Raw genomic sequence first — 19,376 nt, 5'->3', positions numbered from 1 at the left:
ACAATATAGATTTTTCTAGAGTATTTTACATCATAATCACATGGATAACCCATTTTCCATGCATAATGGGGGATGATGTGGCATCCTCCTGAAATATAGGTTTAAAAACAGGAAGGTCAATTTCTGAGTGGCATAAATTTTGCATACAAGCTATGATTAATGTGCTTCTTGCGTCATTGGAAATATATTTGTGTATAAAATAGAATGAAATTGTGCAACACAAAAGCGGCAAATTTTTACCCCCAAAAATTGTCATATGATGCCTCAGAATTATCCTAGAAGGTTTCAGACCCTATATTTCCAAACTGGGAACCACTTGTAAAAATAGTCCTGTGATCTAATTCCTCCACTTTTTCCACTCCAAATGGATTGATATGGATGAAAAAAAATACAAGGATCCAATCTAGATCACATCTCCCCATTTTTGGAGGATTTTGGTCCCAAAAAGGGTTCTACTGAATGATGTGAGGAAATATTTCCTCCACCTCCACTCTGATCTATCATTTAGCTTTGATTGGAAGTTGTCCCTTCAATCTAATCTTCTAAAGGTCAAGCTGCCCCTATCTTGTAGTTCTAAACCTCTTTTGTAAAAATGTATCTTCTATCAACTCTAGCTAAGCATCTGGTGTGAAATCCTCCATAGAATGTAGGACCTGTTCCTCTTCCTAATCTAGCATAGAAGGCTCATAGATTTTCAAATTATCTACATTCACAACTGAGAAAATGTGCATATATGGTGGTAAATTGAGTTGATAGGCATTATCACCCACTTTTTCGAGTATCTCAAAAAGGCCATATGTTATGAAACCAACTCAAGAAAAGATAGAAAAGATAGATAAACGCCTTAGAATTTAGCCTCTTCGAGGGGGCAACCTCCTTTACATTACATAAATGAACAATTATTGGATGATACAAATGAAAATACCTCCTTTCTATATATAGGAGTCTAAGGGGTCATAACATAATCAGAGCCGACATAACAATAATAATGTAAGGGCACAATAATAACAATAGTGGGCTTCTATGGGGCACAATAGTAACAGTATGGGCACTACATGGGTACATTAATATAATAAGTGGGTTATACTAATAACAATAAGGGGTTACACTAGTAGTATAGGGGCCTAACATGCCCCTCTCCTTCAAAAAGCGTTGTCCTCAACACTTGAGTAGTTCTTGATGCTTCTGTATAAAATTCTTGTCCTCCCATGTGGAATGTTCAGCAGGTATGTTCTTCCACTTGATGAGATACTCTGAAATTGATCGCTTTCGTAGTTGTCGGGTTCTTGTTTCTGTGACTGCTCCAGGTTCCAATATGATTTTTCCTTCCTCTTTAATTTCTGGCAATATTGTTTGAATTGGGATCTTTTGCAACTTTTGAATAAGTGGCCATACTTCTTCATCCTTCTTCCATTCATCCCTTGCTTCGTTTATCCAATCTGGTTGGATAATATAAATAGCATAAAACAATGCTTCCACATCCTCATCCTTGAAGAGTCTTCCCATTCAGTAAGATCGCCATTTTTTAAGTGCATGTAGTATTGCCAACATTTCCTTCTCATAAATAGCTTGCTTGAGATGTAGCAGTAAAAATACCCAATCACCTATATCAAAACATTTTTCACTATGATGTTGATCTACCTGTTGTTTTGTTTGATTTTGCACCGAAGTGGCGTTATCCTTTAAAAGTTGGAGAACTTGTTGTTGATGCTCGATGTGATATTTCACTGCTTGAACCTTTTTCTTCTTGATATGTCCTTCTATCTCTAGAGTTTGAGGAGTGGTAATTTCTTCCAATCCTTTACAAGATATGGTCGGATTCATTTCTTGATGCTCGATGTGATCTTTCACTTCTTGAACATTTTTCTTCTTTATATGTCCTTCTATCTTGATAGTTTGAGGAGTGGTAATTTCGAACAATGAATTACAAGATATGGTTGGATTCATTTCTTCTTTCTCGATGTGATCTTTCACTTCTTGCACCTTTTTCTTCTTGATATGTCCTTCTATCTTGAGATTTTGAGGAGTGGTAATTCTTGCCAATGCTTTACAAGATATGGCCTGATTCATTTCCTCTTTCTCTGGGGTGGGGTCCTGGCGTATATCTTCTTCTTTTGTTGTTTTTTGATCATTTTCTTCCTCCTCTTCATATTCTATGTAAAATAATTTCTTCTCAGCACACTTATGACCTATAGTGCATTTGCTATCACAATTGTAACAAATCCCTTTCTCTCTTTTTTCTTCCAATTGTTGTGGTGTAACCCTTATAGGTTGTGGAAGGCTAGGAGAAACAACACTTCCATCTTTATAGTTGTGAGGGGTACGCTTCCTGGTTTCCATAATTTTGCTTTCTACTATGTCACAAAGCCCTTTTACTCTTTCCAATTGTTGTGGTGTTTCTCTAAAGAAGGTGTTGCTCTTTGTATCCTCATAATGTGCTATCATTTCCTCCGTGAAAATTGACCACGTAACAATTTGTTTACAAGAACAAAGCCCTTTGTACCATAAAAATTGATCTGGTTCTAAATATGAAGATGCAATACATACCGTTTTTAATAGTTGTACACCATGTAGATCAAAATATTGCTCCATCCGAAGTATCCAATTTACCGGATCCTTGCCATCAAACTTCCTCATCTTTCTTTTTCTTGATTTTAGGAGCTCAACCTTGAAACGACTGTAACTCCGTACTTTCGGATCTTTAAGTTCTGAAATTGTGATCTATAGTAGCCCTCTTCCTCCTATTTCCAATGCCACCAGTCTGATCCAAATTGGATTCTCCAAGAAAGAGTTATGCACAATCTCCCAAGATGACCTGATTATAGACCTTTCCAGAAGAGAAAACTTGTATGAAGTGCCACGTGTACAATTTTCGATCTTTGGTTCTGAAAAATATAAAAAAGAAACTATAGTCCGTCCTATTTCTGTACATTCTTACAAAATTTCAATCTAATTCCCAGAGAGAAAGTTATGACGATTTTTCCTAGGTCACCTGTTTTGAATGTAATTCAGGAGTCTACAAAAAGACCAACTTCCTCAGATCATATCTCCGCAAATATCACGCGAAAAGATCTGAAATTCGGACCCAAGGTTCCACGTGATTTCTTCTAAAATGGGTTTTTTTTGCGACTTCTAAAACGTCACAGAAAAAACGTTATGGAAAACATTCCACGATGTCCTGTTTGGAGCAGCAAAACCCTAGAATCCAAAGCTCTGATACCAAATGTTATGGAACCAGCTCAAGAAAAGATAGAAAAGATAGATAAACGCCTTAGAATTCAGCCTCTTCGAGGGGGCAACCTCATTTACATTACATAAATGAACAATTCTTGGATGATACAAATGAAAAGACCTCCTTTATATATATAGGAGTCTAAGGGGTCATAACATAATCAGCGCCGACATAACAATAATAATGTAAGGGCACAATAATAACAACAGTGGGCTTCTATGGGGCACAATAGTAACAATATGGGCACTACATGGGTACATTAATATAATAAGTGGGTTATACTAATAACAATAAGGGGTTACACTAGTAGTATAGGGGCCTAACACCATACCTCAGTATCTTGATTTTATTACTAGGACCCTACAATCTCTCCTTGTTCAATTGTAACCATACTTTGTCTCCCACGTTGAATGAATTATCTATTCTATGTTGGTCATGCTTGGCTTATACTTCTCCTATGAATTTTCTTTTGTTTCTTGTACATATAGATGGATCTGCTTGATCTTCTATCCAAATTTTTCATCCCTCAAAGCATCTCCTGTAAGATCTTCCCTCACTCCTCCTTGTTTTCCATATGCAATATCCATAGGTGAAGGTGAAAAATATCCAAAACAAGTCACAAATGGAGACTTTCCTATAGAATTGTGGACAACTTTGTTGTAAGAATGTTGTATATATACTAGATTTTCATCCTAGGCCTTCGAATGTTTATGGTTGTATCCCCTCAGAAGTTGCAACAAATTCTTGTTGACTACTTTTGTCTTCCATCTGTCTGTGGATGGAATGCTTTATATACCTTCATCTTTGTGTCCATCTTCTCCCACATTTTAATCCAGAATGCATTGAGAAATCTTGTATCCTTTTTTGAAATGATGCTCCTTGGTATCTAAAAGTGCAACCAAACCTATCCAAAGAATAATTTTACTTCTTATTGTCCATTGATGGTGTTTTTATAGGGAATCAGAACACACATCTTGTTGAATATGTCAACTACCATGAACAAGTAGTCAATTCCCTTCCTGGTTGTCGATAAAACTCCCACAAAGTCCATCGAAATTATTCCCAAGGACGAGTAGGTATAGGTAAGGGATGGTATAGACCATGTTTCCTCTGGCTAGGCTTACTCGTAAAAAAAAATCATGCATCCTCTTATGAACCTAGCTACTTGCTCTTGCATCTTCGATCAATACACATGCCTCTACAAGTTAGCGACAATTTTCTCTACACCAAAGTTCCTTGCAACCTTGGAGGTGTGAGCCTCTTTGATCAACTGTAATCCCTCACATTTAGGATTGCATATCTTATCCAGTGTGTAGAGTAACCCATCCTGAAGATGGCAGTCAACCATGATATTGCCATTGTGTTCATGACTCTAACTCTACAACTACTGATACACCTCCTTGAAGTCCTCATTTCCCTCAACCTTTGGAAGTTAAATGATGAGTGTACACATGACGCCTTTCCTACACCATTTAAAGATGAGATGTTGGAAAATGTTGGTAGATAGGAAGCTTATTCATTTGTTGATAAATTATCTAGATACCATCATATGAATATTAATAAAGAGTATCAACATAAGACTACCCTTCAGATGGAGTGGGGATGTTTTCAATACATAGTTATGCCATTCAAATTGAAGAATACACGTGCTATTTTCTCGCACATTGTCGTTGCAATAGTTAAGTAATTTATTCATAAGTTCTTGGAAGTTTACCTGGATGATTGGAATGTGTTTAGTTTGTTGAAGAAGAATATTGAGGTGCTCTAGTTAATGCTATACATGTGTAAACAACTAAAAATTCCATTAAATATAAATAAATATATATTTTGTTCACCTTTTGATATTTTTTTGGGACATGTCGTTTGTAAGCAATCCTTACTGGTGGTTACCACTAAGGTTATGGTGATAGTCGGCCTGCCACTGCCCACATTAGTATGAAAACTATGGTATACCTTGTGTCATATAGGTTAAGATCAAAAGTTTATCGAGTGATACACTCAAATCACCGCTCCTATGGAAACGTTGTTGAAGAAAAGAACCAATTTTCAGTGTAATGATGAATGTTAGAAAGATTTAGGCACATTGAATGGGAAGATAGTGATGCCACCAATTTTGGTATTACCAAATTGGGAGGAGTTCCAACTGCATGTCGATTCTTCATCGATTTCACTATGTGTGTCCTTAACCCAGCCTGAGGTGTGAGAGATTGATCATCCCATTTATTGTGCAAGAACGAAGTTATTAGTGGTTGAACATAACTATACCATGACAAAAAGAGAATGATTGGCATTGGCATATACATTTAAAACGTTTATGCATTAGTTTATGTGTAACAACTTTAAATTGTACACAGATCATTCTATGCTAAAGGATCTCATAAACAAGATCGTGTTGGAGGGGGCGTGAGAATTTGCAGATGGGTACTCTATTTCCACGAATACGATTTTCAAGTGGTTTTCAAGCCTAGTAAAGAAAATGTAGGACCCGATCATTCGTCATAGTTGACATTGAGAGAGGATGCACACATTTTGGAGGAAAATCTACCAGATGCGAAACTTTTTGCTGTGACATTGGTGGATGAACATTTTGTAAAAATTGCAAGATTTCTAAATACAAATATGGAACTAGAGGACTATGCTATGGAAAAAAAAATAACTAGTGCTAAACATGGCCAACTACCAGTAAATTGCAGCTTCTCTATATAAGTTAGGCACATATGGAATTTTGTCTAGGTGTGTATTGGAGCATGAACAACTTATGATTTTAACATAAGCACACATAAGTTTCATAGGAGGACACTATGTAGGATGGGCCACAACATAGAAGATCTTGTTCACAGTACTATGGTGGTCCACTCTACATACTAATGTCGAGTTTTGCAGGACCTATGATGTATGCCAGTGAGTAGGGAAGCCTTCTCAAAGAGATAACATGCTTTTGGCAACCCAGTTCACTTTGAAGCCATTAGATAAACTAGAAATTGATTTCTTGGGCCCAATCAACCCACCCATAAGAATAAATAAAAAAAAATACATATTCACTATGACTGATTATCTAACTAGACGGGAGGAAGTCACACTAGTTAAAGATTCCAACGTAGAGACAACTGCACATTTTTTATTTCATAGCGTAGTGACTAGATTTGAGCATCCAAGAATTCTCATGAGTGACCAAGGCACTCATTTCTTGAAAATAATAATTGTGGTACTGACAAAGGACTTTCATATCTATCATAAAAAAATACTCCATATCATCCATAGGCTAATGGTATAGTGGAGACATTTAATAAAGTATTGGAGACACTGCTTACTAAGGTATGCAATGTATAGTGAAATGACTCAGATTTTAGGATACCAATAACTTTATGGGTGTTAAGGACTACCTATAAGATGTTTACCAAACAAACACCATTCTGGTTAGTTTATGAGCAGGAGGTTATAATGTCAATGGAGGTTTTTTTGCCAAGTTTTCACATTGTAGTAGCCACACAACTTACAAAATCTGGAGTAGTGGAGCAAAGGTTACATAAGTTACTACAACTAGAGGAAGATTAGGCCATAGCCATCTTTCACCATTATGTGGAGAAATCTAGAGAGAATGTGTGGAATGATGGAAGGATTAAAAACAAGACTTTTCATCTAGGAGATTTGGTACTACTATATGACAACAAATTTTTATAGCACCCATGCAAATTTCAGATGCATTGGATTCGACCATATATCATCTAAGATGTGATGGATGGGGGCGAAACACAATTTAAGAAATTGAATGGTATCTTGCGAGAGGGATTTTTCAACTGGAGTTGGTTGAAGTTGTATTGGATCAAATGAGCTCCTGTGCACCAATTGTGAAAAGACAAATTTCATTCTACTCTTTTGCAAATAAAGATTGATTGGGGTTTGACAATGTGGGTCTGAGGTACATAGTACATGATACATGATATGATGGCATCAATGGGGCAGAAACTGATACAATGAGATAATGAGTCCATTATACATAATTTCCTCGAATGTAGTGGCCAGGATTGATACAGTGAAGTACGTCGATTTGAATAAATGAGACATAATTCTCCCATGTTTAAGTTTGCAAAACCACATGTTGTTTCAGAAAGCCAGAAACCACTTTTCTTCCTCCTTCATTAACGATTTTTGGAAACTGAGGTGAAGGGTGTCGCAATAAATGAGAATCATTGATTTTTTTTGCTGGTGGATTTTTCATACAACTTTGTGACTCCACATCCCTTATTAAACTTTGTCAAGGCAGGGATTGTCACATTCCATTGCATTTGGAGATGAAATGATTTATATTGTTGTTCATTTTTACATGTACAAGATCAATAATCCAAACTTTAATTCTTTTTTTTTTATCAAGTGAGAGTAGAACCATCTACTAATGTGAAAAAAATTTACATAATATACATAAGTCATCAATAGCTGCAAATGAGAAAAAGCCCACACAACCACTTATCCAAGCAAGTAAAGAAACTGATGGAAACCAAAGAACCATCCACCCTAAATGCATCAAATGGGGAAACCAGTGAAATAGGCCCACAAAATAATGTCAATAACTCCCTCAAAACCTCCAAGGAACTCAAAATCCCAAATAACATGCGATCAACCTTCAAAGATCCAATGGTCAAGAGGTGATCTCGGGATGCCAACAAGCATGCCCTTTAACCATTCAAATGGACCCGAAAAGAACTATGTGCCAACTTTCTAAACTATATCGGATCTAAATGGGGAGATAACCATCAAGGAGCTTAACCGCCTGAAATTCATCGGATGCAAGAGATCCATAAAGGACAATACAACTAGCCTGAGCTATAACTACCTTAACGAACCCGAAACAAAAGTAAGTCACTGCCTAATAGAATTTGGGGTCCGGATGGAAACTTATCGATCATGCAGTTTTTCACCCGAAATCCATAGGATGGCAGTGATCTCATAAACTTGCCCAAGCTATAATTGTCGTAACGGACCCGAAACAAAAATAAGTCACCGCCTAAAAGAATTTTGGGTTCGGATGGTAACTTAACATTCATGCAGATTGTCGCCTGAAATCCATAGGATGGTAGGGATCTCATAAACTTAACCACTCAATAACTAAGTAAATGGGCGCAAACAGTTAAAAGGCCATAAAAAATGTATTACGGATCCATTCATAGACTTACCATGTACGTATCTTCCCACCCGAAAACCATAGGACTATAGAGTCTAGGGTGTAGTTTTCGCCCGAAAACCAAAGGCGACCTTTATTTGAGTGTCTGTCATCCTGCCCGCACTTAACTAAATGCTTCTACCCTGTAATGACTCCAATTCTTCTGTTTCCATCAGTCTTCACTCTGCTCATTTCTTATGCTCTGATAGTGCTCTTTGTCTAAGGTCACATGTCTGTGATAGTCTTCTTGCAATCATCCTTGGGGAGTTGCCATCCATTCATATCTTTTATTGCTTTTGGAACAGAGTACTCCTTCATTTTCCAGAATATCCTTTAACCTGTTGGTTGATCGGCGCACATGAACAAAACTAAGGGTTCTCATGGTTCGCAGGTGGGATTGAATATGTTGATAGACCTATAGTAGCCATCAGTGTTTCGACACTTTTTCTAGAGCTAAGCCATTACATATCTTCTTGACCGAATTAATTATCAATTCAAAATCATCTTCAATTATAGTATTATGTGAATTTGACTCCATCAAGATTTCTAGGGATTGCTCAAGGGCCATTAGTTCTACCATATTATTAGTGGCCTTCCCCAAATGACTATGAAATATGGCTTTTATGACACCCTTGTTATCTCTTATTACTCCACCAAAACTAGCTATACCGAGGTTTCCTTTAGAGGCTCCATCTATATTGCATTTCATAAAACCATGAGGGGAAGGTTGCCAGAAGTCCTTGTCTACTTTTATATGACTTATAGCCTTGTTTATGCCCTAGGAGTAAATCCCCTGTAGGCCCAAATGAAGAAGAATCTTCTCATCCTGGTCTTGAGGTTGGTTCTTAGGGGTTTCTTTAGAAGGGTTCCTACAGTCTTTTTGAGCTGTCTTAAGATCTGAGCCATGATACTCTGAGATGAACTAGTTCTATTCTTGAAGATCTTGTTTTTGCGTTCTTTCTAGACATCCTAGATTAGAAAGCCTGGAACCATGGCCCAAGATTTGTTTATTATATTATTTTCATAGAAGTTTCTCCTCCAATTCCTCAAAGTACTTGTGTTGTTTCAAATGTCCCTGTCCGTTTGTCTGAAGATTGAAGCCACCCAATTCCACAAGGTGGAGGTGAATGGGTGGAGGTTGAGTAGGTGTTCAATTGTTTCCTCTTGTGATTCACATATCTAGCATCTAGATGGACCAACTATACCTCTTTTCCGAAGGTTTCCCCAAGTCATAATTTTTTTATGTTGCACCAACCACATGAATAGTTTGATTTTCATCTAGTTTTGGTTCTACCATAGGTCCTCCCATAACTTATCAGGGTTTGGAAAGTAAAGCCTTAGGGCTATTCTCTTGGCTTCTTTGAGGTTGAAGTTGCCTTCGTTGTATTTTCCCCATCTCAGTTGTTCTGAAGACATTGAAGTCAGAATCTTTCTCTGTTCCAAGAGAGATGCAAGAGCTTCTACATGGGCCTTCAAAGGGGAGTCATCACTATATACTAGGTTCTTCCATGTTCTCCATTTTCCGTCATTTCTATCCTGATCCCAGAAGTCATTTACCCTGAGCAAACCTTTGTCATCAATATCATTCTTAAGATTGGTAAATTCTTCTCTTAACATGTTAGGTTCTTGTTACCAAATTTCCTCCCAAAACCAAGCTATGTTTCCATCTCTGATATCCCACAAACTATGTTTCTGAACAATGGCTCTATTCTCCCAAGCTTTGTTCCAAATGTGGGAGCCTTTGGTGAGCCTAGACATTCAAACATGCTCCTTTTCTTGCCAATTATTTGCATATTTCTATTTCCATATCTTGGCCCAAGGGGATGTTGACTCCTTTAGCCATCTCCACCAAAGTTTTTCCCCCAAAACGTTTCTTAGGGTTTCAGGGTCATCAAGTCCCAAACCTCCATGTGTCTTGGGTTTACAGATTTTTTCCCAAGCTACCAAATTCCATTTCTTTTTCCCTTCCCCTTTGCCCCAAAGAAAATCTCTTTGGATATTTCTGATGTGTTGCACAACTCCTTTAGGAGCTGGAAGGGTTGAAAACATGAAGATGGGAATGGTTTTTAGGATAGCTTTAGTAAGCACTAGCCATCCTGCTAAATTCAAAGACTTGTTTGTCCATTTCCAGGTTTTGTACTATAGTTTATTAGTGACTGGCTCCCAAAATTCCTTGCTTAGGGGTTTATCTATGAGAGGTATTCCCAAACATTTAGAGGGAATTTGATCTCTTTGAAAACCTAGAATTCTGGTGAGGTTTCTCTGAATAGAAATGTCAATATTAAAAAAGAAAATCTTTGATTTGGTAAGGCTTACCTCTGTACCCACATCCATAGCAAATTCATTCAGGGTTTGCTTGAAGGAAAGAGCTTCCTTAACTGTGGGGGTACCCTATAGCATGGTATTGTCCACAAATTGTTGATGAGTCAAGGCATTCTCATTCAGGGTGATTTTAAGACCCTGGATTTTTCCTTCTGCTTTGGCAGATTTGATCGCATTGCCTAAACCTTCCATCATGAGAATAAAGAGGAAGGGTGAGAGCGGATCTCCTTGTCTGTGTATTCTCGAAGGCTTAAAGGTTTTTTATGGTGAGCCATTAAGTAGGATTGAAAAACTGGAGATAGTAACAAGGGCCATTACCCATATTATCCATTTATGGTCAAAGCCATATGCTATGAGAACTTCCTTGATGTATGCCTAGCTTAGCTTATCATAAGCCTTCACTAGGTCAAGTTGTATGATCATACCTGCCTGCTTATTTCTCTTGAGAGATTGTACCATCTCGTGAGCTTGAATGATATTATTTATAATTTTTCTTCCTTCCACATATCCAATTTTCTCCTCAGACACAAGAGTTGGGAGAAGGGGCTTAACCCTGTTTGCAATTATTTTGGAAATGATTTTGTATACAACATTGCATAATGCTATGGGTCTAAATCTATCTAGAGTCATGTCATTTTCCTTCTTTGGAATCAAAATATGAAGTATGCATTGAGCACCTTCAAAATAGTTTTGTTTTTCCTCGAGTCCTCCACCACATCGAGGATATCTTGCTTGACTATTTCCCAATGGGCTTTGAAGAAGTCGACATTGAAACCATTCAGGCTTAGAGCTTTCCCATTTTTCATCTCTTTGATGACTTCATTGACCTCTTCTTCAATCACCGTCTTGTTAAGATTATAATTGTCTTCTCTTGTCACAAGCTTAGGAATGTGCTTTGTGAAGCCCTTGATGAATTGTGATCTATTTATGAGAGGCTCCTCTGTTATGCTTTGGAAATGTTGTACCAAAGCAGATTCTATCTCTTTGTGGGTATTGAATTTTTTTCCTTGAGTATCTTTGAGTTTTGAAATCTTGTTATGAGACCTATAACCCATGGTAGACTTGTGAAAAAACGTTGTATTTCTTTCTCCTTCTTTATCCAATGTACCCTTGATTTCTGTCTCCAGAAGATCTCCTCTTGCTTGCATAAACCTTCCCAGTCCTGTTGAAGAGAGTAAGCTTGTATTTTATTCTCCTTAGTGAAGCCATCTGTGATGAGGCTCTGCTTAATTCCCTATAGTTTTTGCTTAACTACTTTTTTGGCTTCGAAGATGTTGCCAAATTCATTCTTATTCCAAACTGTAAGCATGAGTTTGATGTGTTTCAATATCCGATGTAGAAGGAACATTTTAGTTCCCTGAACGTTCATATATTTTTTCCACCATTTTTCAATATTGCTGATGAAGTCAGGATGTGTAAGCCAAATGTTTTCGAACCTGAAAGGTCTGTTTCTTAGGGTGCCTATAAAGGAAGTCTCAAGTTGAATATGCCAATTATCTGAGCCTCCAAAAGGAAGTCAAGGCCTGTAAGGATGAGGTCCTTAGAGACAATGAACCTATCTAGTTTAGAGGCAACTTGAGTAGCCCCTCCCCTTTTATTATTGCAGGCGAAGGTACCATTTCATGTCTCTGTATCTACTAGCTTCATGTTGTTTATGAAGCTTTGAAATTCTAAGGAATCTTTGCCTAGTGATCTGGTCCCACCTTTTCTTCAGAGAGAGATCTGATCATATTAAAGTCCCTTCCCAGAATCTAGGGGATAGCCAGATATCTTTCTCTTAGCTCCTCTAGTGAGATCAAAAGCCTAAGTTTATCTTCAAGTTTTTGTGGACCATAGACATTTGTGATCAAATAAACTTCCTTATTACCCAAAGGTTACATAACCACTGATAGGTAGTTCCTAGTTGCTTTAGCATCTATGATTCCAATTTTCTAGGGGTTCCATAGTGTGGAATTTCTCCTGTTGTGTTGTCTTCTTTAACTTCTAGATATTCATACTTAATAAGCCATCTGTTGTGTATCTCTCTTATTTTATCTATTGAATATTTTGTTTCATAGATAAACACCATATCTGGTTTTTCTTCTTTCATTCTATTGCTGAGATTTCTTTGTTTCCTTTTACTTCCTAGACCTCTAATATTCCATGTTGTAAGCTTCATTAAGAAAGATTTGTAAATTAGTAACTAGTTAGATATTTCATCTTACCTGAGTTGATCATGAGTTTTTTGCACTCTGTAAGCAGCTCATTCTGTCTTTTTCTTCCGCTTTTCCTACCTGGGTTCTTGGGAGCTTGTTCCAGTGTTGCCTCCATCATTTTCACCCCTTCGTTTTCCTGACTATCATGGTTCCTTTTTACCCCATAACCCTTTTCTTGAGATCTTTAGAGGAATAGCTATTGTACTATGTTAAACTGCTCTTGAGGTAGCAAATCCACCCCTTTAGCAATTCCTTTCTCCAGGAACTTTTCTAGATCTATATTTTCCCTTTCAAGAATCTCTTGCAGCTCATAACCCTTCGTTCCTACTTTGCTTGGGCTCATCTTATGGTCCCTTTCAAGTTCCATAGTACCTGGAAGATCTTCCTTTTGTTGGATGTTTTCAGGTCTATCCTCCATGCTGTCATCCTTTTCCTTCTCTGCAGGACTGTTCTCCATTACCTGATTTGCTCCATTTTTCCCATATTCTTCTTCTAATATCTTGAAACTATTATGACTTGGCTGCTTCTCCTCGTAGATTTTCTTTTGGTTCTTTCTCCTTCCTTTCCCTCTGCCTCCCACTTTGGTAAAGTCTTTTGTATCTTTGCATGAGGTGGTTTTAATACTGTTCTCCATTTTGTTTGAAGGGAAGTCTCTGAAGAGGTTCTCGTGTTCATGTAATTTTCTACATTTGAAAAGGACATGCTCATAGTCCACTGCCTGCACCCATTATTCATCATAAAATTCTAGAATGATTTCATCTAGCAGGGTTCCAGAATGGTCCATTTCTACGCATATTCGGGCAAAGGAGGTGTATTTGCTTCATAGAGTGGCATATGATACTTTTAAAAAATGCCCAAGTTTATTCCCTATGGATTTTAAGGATTCTGGCAACCAATAATATAAAGGTAAGGAGTAGAGTCTTATCCATACCAGCACTGAAGTGAATGTCTCTCGCTCCTCCTAATCTCTTCTTTGTTCTGACTTCCTCCTGATTTTCTGTCTGGCCCTGTGATCTACTGTTTTCCTTTTTTTCTTTGTTCATACTCCTGGTTTCTGCTTCTATTGGATTCTTAAAGTGGTTCAAGACTGCATGGTTGTAGGGGGGAGTGGCTGTAGAGAGAGAGAGATCACTCAAGTAGAAGGAAGGAGTGAAGTTGGAGGGGGTGAAACCTACCTGTGAGATAAAAGTTTCCTTTAGTTATGAGTACAAGATCTCAATAAGGCGGAGGAGATATACCCATAACTACGAGATAACCAAGTACATATTATAATGATGTGCCTAACAATCTGGGTCTGAAGTACATAGTACATGATACATGATATGCTGGCATCAATGGGGCAAAAAATGATACAATGACATAATGATCCCCATATACATAATTTCCTCAAATATAGTGGCCAAGATTGATACAATTAAGTATGTTGATTTGAGGACATGAGACATAATCCCCCCACGTTGGTGTGGTGAACGGGTGGTGGGGGACATCAAAACCAAAGAAACCTTGATGAATAGGAAAGGTATTTAAATATCTTAATGGACCATTTGAAATAGAGGTTCATGTTGTGAGTTATGCAATCAGCATAAATAAAGCCATTCAAATAAAAATAAATTCTTTTGAGGCTAGATAATAATTTTCTGACATCTAGGTATGTGAGAGGCTACTTGAAGGGACATCTCCTCATGAGGTCTAGAACATCTCACACACACCTCAGAAAATCTAGGAAAATATGCTAGATCACTAAACCACCAAGTGTATGTTTCTTGATTGTGTGATAATGAGTTGAATTTGAGCATGCAAGAAAAAACCAAGTAAAAGGGAAATAATGATTCACTTTGCTTGATTAGAGGCACCAAGAAAGGATGAAAGATGAAACCAAGGTACACCATCCTCTAGACTACTCTCCTAGAATAAATGTGTTGATGTTAACAAAAGTAGGCCCACCAGAGTTTAGGCAATTATGAATCCTCAACAAAGGCACAAGGATCATAGTATTATGGCTAATAATGACTAACACTGGGGATGATAATTGGAAGATATGGGGACTCATGGAGTTATGATTTACCTTGTTAGAGCATAACATGCAAGGTTGACCTCGTAGTGACTGACACAATTCCATAAGGGAAGGTCAATTACTCATACGGAGGATTTTCAAAGGCACGTGAGGATAGATGGAGGTAAAATATAAGAAAAATTGGATGAATGTGACACATAGATGGATAATATATTGTAACATGACTCAATGGGACTTTGAACAGACTCCATAGATTTAGGGGTGAGTCATCTCTAATGCTTTGAAAAAGGTGACTATATGATGCTTCCACATGGGAAAGGACCACAGCGCACCATAATAGAATCATTGAGTAAATAGTGATTACTCATGACAAAACTCGACTCATAATTCTAAAAGTTCAAAGCAAAAGTGGTATGAGAGTACATGTGACTTATATTAAGAGATTTGATTTAATGCGCCAAAGTGAGACCTCATGGAAAAAATGGCTTTGTGGCGAAGTTTAAAATTACGAGAAACATGGAGACCCATTGTAGAGATCGGTGAGGGAATTCCAACAATGCTGACAGTTTGTCAAAGTGAGCTACCATTTACTCCTAATGGCAAAAAAAAAACTAGAGTTTTTCTTATAAAAGGGATTCTTGCCCCCAATTCCAATTCATTTGTACATTGATTTGTTGGAGAATTTATAGAAAATTAAGAGGTACTAAATCTTGTTGAGCTCGTAGCAGAGTCATTGGATTTTGAATCTATGACTTAGTAGGTGGCCTTACTTGTCTAGAAATGGCCTTAGTGCCTCTTGGAAGGATGGTTTCTCATAAAGAATTAAGGAAAGAAGGTTGTCCATCTAATTTATGAAAAAGAGACATTATGTATGGAAAAGATACAAGTGAAAAGATGTTTATTTTTAGAATAGACAGTATCTCCTATCTCTCTCTCATGCCAATCCCAAAATCAATAAGGAACATCATTTAAATTTAATACCCCAAGCTACATTTTTAAAACATAGTTAGGATTCTTAAGAAAATTACCCAAACTGTAACACAATTCTTGTTATTGTTAGACATATGCATTAGGGATTTCTCTAACATCCACTTTAATAAGCATCTTTCCATGTGCTCAATATTATCAATAAAAATAACATACTTTGTGGTGTTGATGAGTAATTTCTATTAAGTTTCTGCTTTTACAGATCTTGGGGAATTCCTAAACAAACATAAACTTCTTAGACTAAATAAGAAGCGATCGATTTGTAATATTCTTTTTTTTTGTGGATATGGTTAAAGTGGATGGAATCTACCCATGGTATTTACCGTGGTAGTTGCCCATGGCATTGACCCATGGTATTTGCCTTTGTTTTTCGAGCGAAAACAATAAAATAAAGTCTTTAGAGAGTCAATGAAGCATATAAAAGGCGATAGGAGCCTAACAATGTAATGATCGAGAGTTATTTATCTATTTTTATTTTGTTGAGAGCTTGTCAAGGCCACTTCTAGTTGATCCCAAGGACAAAAAACCTGTGGGAGTAATTTCTCTGGTGGATCCATCGAGAACCTAAGATTGTGCTTCAACATGTTTAATTTCTCTATTGATGGGAAGCCATACATGCCAAGGCACAAGCTTTAATAGTGCTTGTGTGGGCATGTAATTTTGTTTATATTTATTTACATAAATAAGAGGTTGCATTCTCGGATATTTATTGTGTTTGGTGTTTTTACTTCAAGAATTTTATTAGAACACCTAAAATGTACCAGAACTAATTAAAATTTTGATGATTAGGAAATTACAGTGGTATCAGAGCTATGCGTCCAGCCAGCCTGAGGGTTTTATTGGAAAATTATAAATGATTTGTAGGGTTATTTGGAGGTTTGATGCAGGGAACTTCGGTGGAATTTATGCTCACCCTAGCCAACATTTCCATCTTCGATGGTATTTCATATCATCCAGGTTAGTTCTATTTTTCGGTTGATTGGAAGGAGAATTTTCTGCATTATTTTCAGAGTTATTATTTTATTGAAAACAAAAGAGAAAACATAACTTTGCCAAATTTTTAGATTGGACTTGAGTCTGCTTTACCATATTTATCCATTCAAGTTTACGGGGTCGAGATTGAACCCCTATCAAATTTGAGGGTCTCTTTTCAATTGTATTGCAAGTGTTATATTATGGTATGTTCTATGCTTAGAGCAGTTTACTTATCTTTCTTATTATTATCCACAGATTAGCAATCACATGTACATAAAGTAAAGTGAATATAGAACATTAAACGATCAACAGAAAACAAACCAAGGCAAGAGACACATGATGTGGCTACTAGCTAGGGACAAACCCCAATGTGGGGAATCCCTTTGATCAAATCTTCCATCACGTTCAATAATTCAGCAGAGAGAAATAGTACATAAATATGATTTACATCAACAACAACAAACCCTAGATCAGCCAAACTAGGGCAGATAATATCTTTCAAACTGACTGTCAGATCAACTTGATTCCTTCACCAAAAAATGTGGCCTTCAGAGGAGATCCAGATTCACCTACAGTGCAGTTTTGAGGAGGGAGTCTAATGGTCAACTCTAGTCAAACTTATGATCTTCAGTTGTAACCCTAAATTCTACACCTTCCCTCCACATGTGTGAGAGAAGAGTCTCTTTCTGCACAGGAGAGAAGAGCCTCTTTTTTACGCAGGAGAGAGAGAGAGAGATGTGATGAGTTGAGTGAGTGAAAATGAGGAAAAGTCCTCCTGTATTTATACACAAATGTTGATGATGAATAGATACGTTTGTTGGGCTTTTGAGCCTACATGAGTTTCTGGTCGACTTCATAATAATCCCATAATGAAAATAAATTCATATCTCCATAAATACTTATAGGAATCAGATGATCTTTAGATCAATCCTACACCTCTCTATGAGAGGAATCTAATAAACATATTATCAACCATGAATAAGATGACCCGCATGGAGTTTGGCCCTAGTTTCCAATTTTAACACTCCCTCTCAACTAGAGAGAAATCCATCTATAATTCAACTGTCGTTCGCTACTATTCATCCATTAAATGCACTACCCTGTATAGCTTGACCCCTTCTCTGCTCTGCTCTATTCTACCTGCCCTGATCTATTATGTTCTACCCTGTTCTTAACTGCTCTACTCTGCTCTGCTCTGCTTTGTCCAAATTCTGAAGAAGAAGAGATGATCGAGGATGTATCATACCATTCTCCACTAAATCAAAGTCAGTCTCAGAGTGTGTACCACTGGCTCTAGGCTAGTCCTCAACTGACCCAAAGTTAGTGTCATAGTGGGTACAACTCCTACCACTGGTCCTAGGCCAGTATCATTGATCCCAGATCAATGAAGGTCATCCTAGCATAGGGAGTACAGTAGATACAACGATGCATCCATCGCTACTACTATGGTCCCTATCCTCATTTCCCTCATTGATCAGATGAGAGGTACTTCCCATGAGTTCCAGAATACATGAGTAGGATGCCTTGACATGAGAACTTAATCAATCCTATCCTCACAGGGGAACTAATAATCCTGCTACATAAATGCCATGGAGAACACATCATCCAAGCCTCACAGGAGAACTAATCATCCTGCTACATAAATTCCATGGAGAACACATCATCTAGGCCTCACAGGAGAACTAATCATCCTGCTACGTAAATTCCATGGAGAACACATCATCTAGGCCTCACAGGAGAACTAATCATCCTGCTACATAATCATTATGAAGTACACATCATACAGACCTCACAGGAGAACCAATAATCCTATTACATAAATGCCATGGACAATACATCATCCAGGCCTCACAGGAGAACTAATCATCCTGCTACATAATCACCATGGAGAACACATCATCCAGACCTCACAGGAGAACCAATCATCCTGCTACATAGTTGCCACAGGGTGTACATGTATACCACCAGGGGATGATGAATCACCTTGTTGTCATATGTCGCTCTAAGAAGTACCCCGGACCCCCCCAGAGCTCCCACAGCTCCCAGAGCTTAATGCATCATACAGGACCTTCATAAGAGGGTCTTTGAACAACACCAAGTTGTTCTTAGAAAGTCAAGAATTTGACTTTCCCTATGGGCTTTATCAGAATGTCGGTGACCTGTTCATATGTACCGATATGTTGGATCCTTATAGCTCCCCGCTACACCATATCTCAAATATAGTGGTACCTGATATCGATGTGCTTGGAGAGATCATGAAATACGAGATTCTCTGGCAAATGAATCCCACTCTGGTTGTTACATAAGATCACGGTGGTATCCAGTGTAGATCCAAATAGCTCACTGAAGAGCTTCTGCAACTAGACTACCTCACAGGAGGCCATGCTAGTAGCAATATACTCTACCTCAGCAGTGCTCAAAGCCACTGACTTCTACTTCCTACTCATCCAGGATATTGAAGCATATCCCAAGGAGAAACAACACTCTTATGAT

Source organism: Pinus tabuliformis, chromosome 3_1 (assembly GCF_031772625.1).
Source record: "Pinus tabuliformis cultivar Carrire ecotype Pingquan chromosome 3_1, CPIR1, whole genome shotgun sequence".
Classification (NCBI taxonomy): Eukaryota; Viridiplantae; Streptophyta; class Pinopsida; order Pinales; family Pinaceae; genus Pinus; species Pinus tabuliformis.
This window is presented reverse-complemented; position numbering follows the sequence as displayed.